This window comes from Staurois parvus, unplaced genomic scaffold, assembly GCF_062004578.1.
Source record: "Staurois parvus isolate SC_StPar_1 unplaced genomic scaffold, SC_StPar_1.0 ptg001201l, whole genome shotgun sequence".
In the NCBI taxonomy this organism is placed as follows: Eukaryota; Metazoa; Chordata; class Amphibia; order Anura; family Ranidae; genus Staurois; species Staurois parvus.
This window is the reverse complement of record NW_028318997.1, coordinates 41,224-54,008: the sequence shown is the minus strand read 5'-3', so window position 1 is coordinate 54,008 and position 12,785 is coordinate 41,224. Positions and strand designations below refer to the sequence as shown.

The 12,785-nt window shown below is 44.7% G+C and overlaps 1 long non-coding RNA gene and 1 other non-coding gene across 2 annotated transcripts in view; one reads left to right on the top strand and one right to left on the bottom strand.

Annotated features, from left to right (window-relative positions):
* Positions 1 to 2,623, bottom strand: part of LOC149438238 (uncharacterized) — a 56,921-nt gene extending 54,298 nt beyond the window's left edge. Inside the window, exon 1 of the long non-coding RNA XR_016307941.1 lies at positions 2,551 to 2,623. This is a non-coding gene — a long non-coding RNA (uncharacterized LOC149438238). The remainder of the gene's footprint in view (positions 1 to 2,550) is intronic.
* Positions 839 to 910, top strand: TRNAE-UUC (transfer RNA glutamic acid (anticodon UUC)). Its single transcript has one exon. It is a non-coding gene; the product is annotated as a tRNA-Glu (tRNA).
* Positions 2,624 to 12,785: the final 10,162 nt, after the last annotated feature.

Sequence of the window (12,785 nt, the reverse complement as noted above, 5' to 3'; positions counted from 1 at the left end):
TATGACCCCAGTCCTTTTCTCTATCCCTAAAATGAGACATCAGAGCTCTCTTTAGACCCCTGATATCTCACCAAAGACCCCCCCCCAAAAAAAAAAAAAAGTGAAAAAAAAAATTACAATTTAAAAAAAGGTAATTAGGCTCAATTCATTCCATCCAAGATGGCTACTTCACCTCCCAAGCGCTTTGAGTGGACATAACTGATGTCTCCTGCTCAGAGGGGGTGGGCCTTATAGAACAGATGCTACATAGCACAGAGGCGTAAAGCGCTTCTTCCCCCTAGGAACACATAAAAATGTAAAGGCAAAACCTACAAATACTGTAGCTGCTGACTTTAAAAAAAAAAACAAAAACAGGACACTTACCTGTCCAAGGATCCCGCGCCATCCTCACCCGAACCAGTTCTTCACCGGTCTTCAACCCCTGGCGCCACCATGTTAACTGTGGGCATCCCAATCCTGATACCCTATGTGTATCCATTGACACAAGGACTGTGGATCAGACCCCCACCCTCTGCTTACTGGCTATGATTGGCAGAAGGACCCAATGGCCCCTGCTGCTGTCTCCCTTGCTGTGAGGGGAGAGAGAGCCAAGAGAGCCTCTGCTCTTGGGCACAGTCATGGATCCAGATCAGGTTCAGGTAAGTATAAGGGGGGGGGGGTTTATCTTATGCAGAAAATACATTCGGGTAAAAAAAAAAAAAAAAAAAAAAAAAAAAACCTTCAGCCTTTTCTGCTTTGCAGCACAAGGGTCCTGGGCTCAAACCCTGACCAGGACACTACCTGCATGGAGTTTGCATGTTCTCCCAGGGTTTCCTCCCACACTTCAAAAACATACCTTGCGTTGGTGGTGCAGTGGTGAGCATAGCTGCTTTTCCAGCAGCTGACCCGGGTTCAATTCCCGGCCAACGTAATCTCCAAGAAGGCTGCCTTGATAACTAAGCCTTTCGAGTCCCCAGAGAGAAACGTGCTATACAAATCATATGTGGAGGATATATTAGTGATGGAAAAAAATCAAATATGTGTTCTATGAATTTTGTTACACACTTTTGAATATTACACACGGCTCAAAAAATGAAAGGAAGACTTTGTAATCAGAGTCTGGCATCAAGTCAATGAACCTCCTGGGATATGGATCTGGTCAGGTAAGTAGCAGAGGGGGTTGTTAATCAGTTTCAGCTGCTTTGGTGTTAATGAAATTAACAGGTGCACTAGATGGGCAAGAATGAGACGACCCCCAAAACAGGAATGGCTTATCAGGTGGAGGCCACTGACATTTTTCCCTACTCATCTTTTCTCTCACTAGCTTTGCATTTGGCTAGGGTCAGTGTCACTACTGGTAGTATGAGGCCATACCTGGACCCTACAGAGGTTGCACAGGCAGTCCAACTCCTCCAGGATGGCACATCAATACATACAATTGCCAGAAGGTTTGCTGTGTCTCCCAGCACAGTCTCAAGAGCATGGAGGAGATTCCAGGAGACAGGCAGTTCCTCTAGGAGAGCTGGACAGGGCTGTAGAAGGTCCTTTGTACAAGGAGGAACAGGATGAGCCCTGCTAGAGCCCTACAAAATGACCTCCAGCAGGCCACTGGTGTGAATGTCTCTGACCAAACAATCAGAAACAGACTTCATGAGGGTGGCCTGAGGGCCCGACGTCCTCTAGTGGGCCCTGTGCTCACTGCCCGGCACCATAGAGCTGGATTGGCAGTTGCCATGGAACACCAGAACTGGCGGGTCCACCACTGGCACCCTGTGCTTTTCACAGATGAGAGCAGGTTCACCCTGAGCAATGTCACAGTCCTCGTTAAGGCAGTGACCCCATCAGAGTCCCCCTATAGCATACTGATCCCATCAGAGTCCCCCTATAGCATACTAATCCCATCAGAGTCCCCCTATAGCACAGCGACCCCATCAGAGTCCCCCTATTGAACAGCGACCCCATCAGAGTCCCCCTATTGCACAGCGACCCCATCAGAGTCCCCCTATTGCACAGCGATCCCATCAGAGCCCCCCTATTGCACAGCGATCCCATCAGAGTCCCCCTATTGCACAGCGACCCCATCAGAGTCCCCCTATTGCACAGCGACCCCATCAGAGTCCCCCTATTGCACAGCGACCCCATCAGAGTCCCCCTATTGCACAGCGACCCCATCAGAGTCCCCCTATTGCACAGCGACCCCATCAGAGTCCCCCTATTGCACAGCGACCCCATCAGAGTCCCCCTATTGCACAGCGACCCCATCAGAGTCCCCCTATTGCACAGCGACCCCATCAGAGTCCCCCTATTGCACAGCGATCCTATCAGAGTCCCCCTATTGCACAGCGATCCTATCAGAGTCCCCCTATTGCACAGCGATCCTATCAGAGTCCCCCTATTGTACAGCGATCCTATCAGAGTCCCCCTATTGCACAGCGACCCAATCAGAGCCCCCCTATAGCACAGTGACCCCATCAGAGTCCCCATATAGCACAGCGACCCAATCAGAGTCCCCCTATAGCACAGCGACCCCATTATACCAGAGTCTCCCATACATTTCAGTTCTCAGGGTACCTTATTAAACTGTCCCAGAAAGGGTCTTGGTTGGGAGGTGGCGCGCGCAGCGAGGGGCGGGGCAAGCAAGGAACACCTTTGTTTGGTAAGAAGCGGTAGCCATAGCAACCAAGGCCGCTGGGCGCCATTTTGGAAAGGCTTTAGTTCATGAAAAAAACATATACAGATTCAAAATATAATTCACTGAAAGGTTAAATGAGGAATATCGTACAATCAGCTCTCCCAGCACACCGTGTCCTCTCCGGTACTCGCTCCTCCTCCTCCCAGCACACCATGTCCTCTCCGGTACTCGCCCCTCCTCCTCCCAGCACACACCTCCCATTAATGAACAACCAATGGCTGTAGACTGGAGCTCCGCCCGACAGGAAACATGTGACCTCCACTTCCTGAAATTGTGGCTATAGTTTGGAGTGGAGGTCACATGTTGCCTGTTGGGTGGAGCTCCAGTCTGCAGCCCGCCCCTCTCAGTCTCTGGTCTGTTTATGTGAAATCAATAAAGCTGGAAAAAAAAAATGTCAAAAAATACATTTATATAAAATAAATTAAAAACCATTTCCAGATAGGCACAACTGTATACATTTAAATCTCTTCTTGACATTATCATATTTTACAAAGAAAACAAAATCAGGTGTTTGTGCAATAAAATGGACAGATGTATTTTTCCTTTAAATCTGCATTTAGTAAACATCTGCGCCAATATTGTACGACGTACAAAATGAACACAGCCCCCATTTTATTCTCCAGGGTCTCTGCTGTCAAAAAAAAGATCATGTTTGGGTGTTCTAATTCATTTTCTAGTAGAAAAAAAAAAAGTCGATTGTTAACCTGTTTGTGAGATGTGTTAAAAACGTTCCTCCCAGCAAGCCCCTCGTAGGGGGGTTTGGAAGGTCATCAGGCGGGGCTCAGGACGGTTCTGAACACCACCTGCCCTTGTATTCACCCAAGACCCCGACTGAGAGACGCAAGAGGGTATGTAGGAGATTGGAATATTACTGCATTATAATACAACCAAATGTAGGGACATATATACAGAGAGAGAGAAGTGGCAGGATCTATATATACAGAGAGAGAGAAGTGGCAGGATCTATATATACAGAGATAGAGAAGTGGCAGGATCTATATATACAGAGAGGGATAGAGAAGTGGCAGGATCTATATATACAGAGAGAGAGAAGTGGCAGGATCTATATATACAGAGATAGAGAAGTGGCAGGATCTATATATACAGAGATAGAGAAGTGGCAGGATCTATATATACAGAGAGAGAGAAGTGGCAGGATCTATATATACAGAGAGAGATAGAGAAGTGGCAGGATCTATATATACAGAGAGAGATAGAGAAGTGGCAGGATCTATATATACAGAGAGAGAGAAGTGGCAGGATCTATATACAGAGAGAGAGAAGTGGCAGGATCTATATACAGAGAGAGAGAGAAGTGGCAGGATCTATATATACAGAGAGAGATAGAGAAGTGGCAGGATCTATATATACAGAGAGAGAAGTGGCAGGATCTATATATACAGAGAGAAGTGGCAGGATCTATATATACAGAGAGATAGAGAAGTGGCAGGATCTATATATACAGAGAGAGAGAGAAGTGGCAGGATCTATATATACAGAGAGAGAGAAGTGACAGAATCTATGTATACAGAGAGAGAGAGAGAGAGAGAGAGAGAGAGAGAGAGAGAGAGAAGTGGCAGGATCTATGTATACAGAGAGAGAGAGAGAGAAGTGGCAGGATCTATATATACAGAGAGAGAGAGAGAAGTGGCAGGATCTATATATACAGAGAGAGAGAGAAGTGGCAGGATCTATATATACAGAGAGAGAGAGAAGTGGCAGGATCTATATATACAGAGAGAGAGAAGTGACAGGATCTATATATACAGAGAGAGAGAGAAGTGGCAGGATCTATATATACAGAGAGAGAAAAGTGACAGGATCTATATCTACAGAGAGAGAGAGAAGTGGCAGGATCTATATACAGAGAGAGATAGAGAAGTGGCGGGATCTATATATACAGACAGAGAGAGAGAAGTGGCGGGATCTATATATACAGAGAGAGAGAGAGAGAGAGAAGTGGCAGGATCTATATATACAGAGAGGGATAGAGAAGTGACAGGATCTATATATACAGAGAGGGATAGAGAAGTGGCAGGATCTATATATACAGAGAGAGAGAAGTGGCAGGATCTATATATACAGAGAGAGAGAAGTGGCAGGATCTATATACAGAGAGAGAGAAGTGGCAGGATCTATATATACAGAGAGAGAGAGAAGTGGCAGGATCTATATATACAGAGAGAGAGAGAAGTGGCAGGATCTATATATACAGAGAGAGAGAAGTGGCAGGATCTATATATACAGAGAGGGAGAAGTGGCAGGATCTATATATACAGAGAGAGAGAGAGAAGTGGCAGGATCTATATATACAGAGACAGAGAGAGAGAGAGAGAGAGAGAGAGAGAGAGAGAGGTGGCAGGATCTATATATACAGAGAGAGAGGGGGGGGGTGGCGGGATCTATATATATAGAGAGAGAGAAGTGGCATGATCTATATATACAGAGAGAGAGAGAGAAGTGGCAGGATCTATATATACAGAGAGAGAGAGAAGTGGCGGGATCTATATATACAGAGAGAGAGAGAAGTGGCGGGATCTATATATACAGAGAGAGAGAGAGAAGTGGCAGGATCTATATACAGAGAGAGATAGAGAAGTGGCAGGATCTATATATACAGAGAGAGAGAGAGAGAGAGAGAAGTGGCCGGATCTATATATACAGAGAGAGAGAGAGAGAAGTGGCAGGATCTATATATACAGAGAGAGAGAGAGAGAGAGAAGTGGCAGGATCTATATATACAGAGAGAGAAGTGGCAGGATCTATATATACAGAGAGAGAAGTGGCAGGATCTATATATACAGAGAGAGAGAAGTGGCAGGATCTATATATACAGAGAGATAGAGAAGTGACCGGATCTATATATACAGAGAGAGAGAGAAGTGGCAGGATCTATATATACAGAGAGAGAGAGAAGTGGCAGGATCTATATATACAGAGAGAGAGAGAGAAGTGGCAGGATCTATATATACAGAGAGAGAAGTGGCAGGATATATATACAGAGAGAGAGAAGTGGCAGGATCTATATATACAGAGAGAGAAGTGGCAGGATCTATATATACAGAGAGAGAGAAGTGGCAGGATCTATATATACAGAGAGAGAGAAGTGGCAGGATCTATATATACAGAGAGAGAGAGAGAGAGAGAGAGAGAGAGAGAAGTGGCAGGATCTATATATACAGAGAGAGAGAGAGAGAGAGAGAGAGAGAGAAGTGGCAGGATCTATATATACAGAGAGAGAGAGAGGGGGGGTGGCGGGATCTATATATACAGAGAGAGAGAGAGAGAGAGAGAGAAGTGACAGGATCTATATCTACAGAGAGAGAGAGAAGTGGCAGGATCTATATACAGAGAGAGATAGAGAAGTGGCAGGATCTATATGTACAGAGAGAGAAGTGGCAGGATCTATATATACAGACAGAGAGAGAGAAGTGGCGGGATCTATATATACAGAGAGAGAGAGAGAGAAGTGGCAGGATCTATATATACAGAGAGAGAGAGAAGTGGCAGGATCTATATATACAGAGAGAGAGAGAAGTGGCAGGATCTATATATACAGAGAGAGAGAGAGAAGTGGCAGGATCTATATATACAGAGAGAGAGAAGTGGCAGGATCTATATATACAGAGAGAGAGAGAGAGAGAGGTGGCAGGATCTATATATACAGAGAGAGAGAGGGGGGGGTGGCGGGATCTATATATACAGAGAGAGAGAGAGAGAGAGAAGTGGCAGGATCTATATATACAGAGAGAGAAGTGGCAGGATCTATATATACAGAGAGAGAGAGAAGTGGCAGGATCTATATATACAGAGAGATAGAGAAGTGACAGGATCTATATATACAGAGAGAGAGAGAAGTGGCAGGATCTACAGTTGTGACCAAAATTATTCAACCCCCACTGAAATTGAGTGTTTTGGCCAGTTTGACATTGCTTTTGATCATTCAGTCATCTTGCTTACATTTACATTAAAGAGGCACTTGTAGGTCAGACAAATATAACATAACAGTTATAATGAAATAACCACAAATGTCTTTTCTGTGCTCACAGCATTATCAGTTTTATTCAACCCCCAAGTGACATTCAATCTTAGTACTTAGTACAGCATCCTTTTACAGTTATAACAGCTTTTAAACGTGAAGCATAGCTTGACACAAGTGTCTTGCAGCGATCTACGGGTATCTTCGCCCATTCTTCATGGGCAAAGGCCTCCAGTTCAGTCACATTCTTAGGCTTGCGCACTGCAACTGCTTTCTTTAAGTCCCACCAGAGGTTCTCAATCGGATTTAAGTCTGGTGACTGCGATGGCCACTCCAAAATGTTCCAGCCTTTCCTCTGCAACCATGCTCTAGTGGACTTGGAGGTATGCTTGGGATCATTGTCCTGTTGAAAGGTCCAACGTCTCCCAAGCCTCAGGTGTGTGACGGACTGCATCACGTTTCCATCCAATATCTCCTGGTACTGAAGAGAATTCATGGTACCTTGCACACGCTGAAGCTTCCCTGTACCTGCAGAAGCAAAACAGCCCCAAAGCATGATTGACCCTCCACCATGCTTCACAGTAGGCAAGGTGTTCTTTTCATCATAGGCCTTGTTCTTCCTCCTCCAAACATAGCGTTGATCCATGGGCCCAAACAGTTCTAATTTTGTTTCATCAGTCCACAGAACACTATCCCACAACTTTTGTGGTTTGTCCACATGGCTTTTGGCATACTGCAGTCGACTCTTCTTATTCTTTGGAGACAGCAAGGGGGTACGCCTGGGAGTTCTGGCACGGAGGCCTTCATTACGCAGTGTGCGTCTTATTGTCTGGGCTGAAACTTCTGTACCCACATCTGACAAATCTTTTCTCAGTTCCTCAGCAGTCACACGGGGACTTCTCTCCACTCTACGCTTCAGGTAGCGCACAGCAGTCGAAGTCAGCATCTTCTTTCTGCCACGACCAGGTAGCGTTTCAACAGTGCCCTTTGCCTTGAATTTGCGAATGATGCTTCCTAAGGTGTCTCTTGGTATGTTTAACATCTTTGCAATCTTCTTATAGCCATTGCCCTTCCTGTGAAGAGAAATCACCTCTTCTCTTGTCTTCCTGGACCATTCTCTTGCCTTCACCATGTTTGTAACCACACCAGTAAATGTCTAGAAGGAGCTGAGTATCACAGTCATTTTAAAGCTGCCTAATTGGTGCTTATTATGCTTGATTGCTGCTCGGTGACATCCACAGGTGTTTTCAATACCTGATGGAAAGCACCTGTATGAACCTCTGTTCTTCAGAGTGGTAGTCTTTAAGGGGTTGAATAATTGTGGCAATGAAGAAACCACATAAGAACCATTTACTACTGTATTACATAAACAATTGATGTCATTTTAGTTGCATTTGGGTAGTTACAACGTCCTTGTAGGATTTGATTCTGAATACAATTCCAAATGTACACTATAGTCCCTAAACCCCTTTACAGCATTGGGGGTTGAATAATTTTGGTCACAACTGTATATATACAGAGAGAGAGAGAAGTGACAGGATCTATATATACAGAGAGAGAAGTGGCAGGATCTATATATACAGAGAGAGAAGTGACAGGATCTATATATACAGAGAGAGACGTGGCAGGATCTATATATACAGAGAGAGAAGTGGCAGGATCTATATATACAGAGAGAGAAGTGGCAGGATCTATATACAGAGAGAGAGAAGTGGCAGGATATATATATACAGAGAGAGAAGTGGCAGGATCTATATATACAGAGAGAGATAGAGAAGTGGCAGGATCTATATATACAGAGAGAGAGAAGTGGCAGGATCTATATATACAGAGAGAGAGAAGTGGCAGGATCTATATATACAGAGAGAGAAGTGGCAGGATCTATATACACAGAGAGAGAAGTGGCGGGATCTATATATACAGAGAGAGATAGAGAAGTGGCAGGATCTATATATACAGAGAGAGAGAAGTGGCAGGATCTATATATACAGAGAGAGAGAGAAGTGGCAGGATCTATATATACAGAGAGAGAGAGAAGTGGCAGGATCTATATACAGAGAGAGAGAGAAGTGGCAGGATCTATATATACAGAGAGAGAGAGAAGTGGCAGGATCTATATATACAGAGAGAGAGATGTGGCAGGATCTATATATACAGAGAGAGAGAAGTGGCAGGATCTATATATACAGAGATAGAGAAGTGGAAGGATCTATATATACAGAGAGAGAAGTGGCAGGATCTATATATACAGAGAGAGAGAGAGAAGTGGCAGGAAATGAGAGAAGTGGCAGGAAGTATATATAAGTGTATATAGATCCTGCCACTTCTCTCTCTGTATATATAGATCCTGCCACTTCTCTCTCTCTGTATATACAGAGAGAGAGAAGTGGCAGGATCTATATATACAGAGAGAGATAGAAGTGGCAGGATCTATATATACAGAGAGAGAGAAGTGGCAGGATCTATATACAGAGAGAGAGAGAAGTGGCAGGATCTATATATACAGAGAGAGAGAGAGAGAAGTGGCAGGATCTATATACAGAGAGAGAGAAGTGGCAGGATCTATATACAGAGAGAGATAGAGAAGTGGCAGGATCTATATACAGAGAGAGAGAAGTGGCAGGATCTATATATACAGAGAGGGAAGTGGCAGGATCTATATATACAGAGAGAGAGAGAAGTGACAGGATCTATATATACAGAGAGAGAAGTGGCAGGATCTATATATACAGAGAGATGTTATTTTTTTTTAAATGTATCAAATAAATATATATACATACACACAGTCCCCCTTTATATCTGTAACCCCATCTGAGTGCCCCTTAACCCCTCACCCTCCTGAGGATTTACCCCCCTTAATGACCACGCCTCTTTTTGCTACTCGGCGCTGCACTAATTCAACTGATAATTGCGCGGTCATGCAATGCTGCACCCAAACAAAATTTACGTCCTTTTTTTCACACAAATAGAGCTTTCTTTTGGTGTAATTTGATCACCTGTGCGCTTTTTATTTTTCACGCTATAACCAAAAAAAGACCAAAAATTTTGAAGAAAAATAATATTTTTTACTTTCAGCTATAAAAAATATATAGTAAACTCAAAGTTGGTTATAAATTTAGGGTAAAATGTATTCTGCTCCATGTTTTTGGTAAAAAAAATCCCAATAAGTGTATATTGATTGCTTTGTGTGACAGTTATAGCGTCTACAAACTATGGGATAGATACTGCAATTTACGCCATTTTTTTTGCTATACAGCGCTGCGCTAGTTTAACGGACAATTGCGCGGTCATGCAATACGGTACATAAATGAAATTTACATCCTTTTTTTCACACAAATAGAGTCGGTGGTATTTGATCACCTGTGCATTTTTTATTTTTTGCGCTTTAAAAAAAAGGCTGATAATTTTGAGAAAAAAAAAACAATATTTTAGACTTTTTGCTATAAAACATGTCCAGTAAAAAAATTTAAAAATCAAATTTCGTCATAAATTTCGGCCAAAATGCATTCTGCGACATGTCTTTGCTAAAAAAAAACCCAATACGTGTAAATTAATTGGTTTACGTGAAAGTTATAGCGATTACAAATGGCGGGAAAGATACTGGGATTTTTAATTTTTTTTATACTAATAATGGCGGCGATCAGCGACTTATGGCGGGACTACGGCGGACATTCTGACACTGGAGGGGGGAACTGACTTGGGGTCACTGACATCCCCAGTGACACCAATACAGTAATCAGTGCAAAAAAAAAAAAAAAAACACTGACACTGTACTAATGGCACTGGGGAGGAAGGGGATAACTTTTTTATTCAGTGAAAGGGTTAACAGTGTGAGGGGAGTGTTTTACTAGGGGGCGGGGTGTGTACTGCACGGGAACACACTGATTCGGAGAGAGAAACTCTTCTGTCCCGATCAGCGTGTCCTGGAGCTGTCAGGGAATTGACAGAAAGCACAGCTACTGCAGCCCTGTTCTCTGTCAGTGATTGCCGCTAAAAGGCGGGACACAGCGACTGACACCCGCGGCCATGATCGGTGGAACAGGTAGAGTGGCCTCGCGCACGCCCCCTACCTGTTTTGCAAAAGCGCGTTTTAAAACGTGCTTTTGCCCAGCCGTGCCGACCTGCCACCGTAATTCTACAGTGGCTGGTCGGCAAGTGGTTAAATTGTGACCCCATCAGAGTCCCCCTATAGCACAGTGACCCCATTAGAATCCACCTATGGCGCAGTGATAACCATCAGAGTCCCCCTATGGCGCAGTGACCCCATCAGAGTCCATCTATGGCACAGTGGCCCCATCAGAGTCCCCCTATGGCGCAGTGATAACCATCAGAGTCCCCCTATGGCGCAGTGATAACCATCAGAGTCCCCCTATGGCGCAGTGATAACCATCAGAGTCCCCCTATGGCGCAGTGACTCCATCAGAGTCCACCTATGGCACAGTGGCCCCATCAGAGTCCCCCTATGGCGCAGTGATAACCATCAGAGTCCCCCTATGGCGCAGTGATAACCATCAGAGTCCACCTATGGCACAGTGATAACCATCAGAGTCCACCTATGGCACAGTGGCCCCATCAGAGTCCCCCTATGGCGCAGTGATAACCATCAGAGTCCCCCTATGGCGCAGTGATAACCATCAGAGTCCATCTATGGCGCAGTGATAACCATCAGAGTCCCCCTATGGCGCAGTGACCCCATCAGAGTCCACCTATGGCGCAGTGGCCCCATCAGAGTCCCCCTATGGCACAGTGGCCCCATCAGAGTCCCCCTATAGCACAATTACCCCATCAGAATCCCCTATAGCACAGTGATCCCATTATACCAGAGTGCCCCCTATAGGACAGTGAACCCATCAGAGTCCCCCTATAGCACAGAGACCCGATCAGAGTCCCCCTATAGCACAGAGACCCCATCAGAATCCCCCTGTAGCACAGTGACCCCTTTATATCAGAGTCCCCCATAGAACTCAGGGTACCTTAATGAACTATCCCGGAGAAGGAAGGGGGCGTGACCGGGAGGCGCTGCGTTCAGCGAGGGGCGGGCCCAACAAGGAACTCCTTTGTTTGGAAAGACGCGGTGTCCATAGCAACCAAGGTCGCTGGGCGCCATTTTGGAAAGGCTTTAGTTAATGAAAAAATATATGAAGATTCAAAATATTATGCAACGAGAGGTTAAAAGAGGAATATCGTACAACGAGCTGACCCAACACACCATGTCCTCTCCGGTACTCGCCCCTCCTCCTCCCAGCACACACCTGCCATTAGCGAACAACCAATGGCTGCAGACTGGAGCTCCGCCCGACAGGAAACATGTGACCTCCACTTCCTGAAATTGTGGCTATTGTTTGTTTGGAGTGGAGGTCACATGTTACCTGTTGGGTGGAGCTCCGGTCTGCAGCCCGCCCCTCTCAGCCTCTGGTCTGTTTATGTGAAATCAATAAAGTTAAAAGTTGAAAAAAAAAATACATTTAAATAAAATAAATTAAAAACCATTTCCAGACAGGCACAATTTTATACATTTACATCTCTGATATCTATTTACTCTTCTCAACATTATCCTTCATATTTTACCAAGAAAACAAAATCGGGTGTTTGTGTACAATCAAATGGACAGATGTATTTTTTCCTTTAAATTTGCATTTAGTAAACATCTGCGCCAATATTGTGCGATGTGAAAAATTAACACAGCCCCCATTTTATTCTCAAGGGTCTCTGCTGTCAGAAAATAAGTCATGTTTGGGTGTTCTAATTCATTTTTTAGTAAAAAAAAAAAAAAGTTGATTGTTAACCTGTTTGTGAGATGTGTTAAAAATGTTTCGGGCAGCGACGGGTTAATAACTGCCAGGCGAGGTCATGTGACCCTGCAGTCTGGGTATAAGTGGTGTTTAGTACCAAGATCTCAGCTCAGTGAGACGTCCTTGCTCTACCTCAGAAGAAGTGTGTGCGCACGAAACGCGTCAGCGGGAGCCTGTCAGGAATGGACTTGCCAGCAATGGTGGGACTCACCTGCCTTTTGATCTGCAGTACCAGGGCTGGCCAGCGGATGCTCCCAGCAATCAGAGACTCAACTTTGCAGCCAGCTAACACCTGGAACTGATTATGCTGGGGTATTTAAGGGATGGCCAGACCCACAGACTC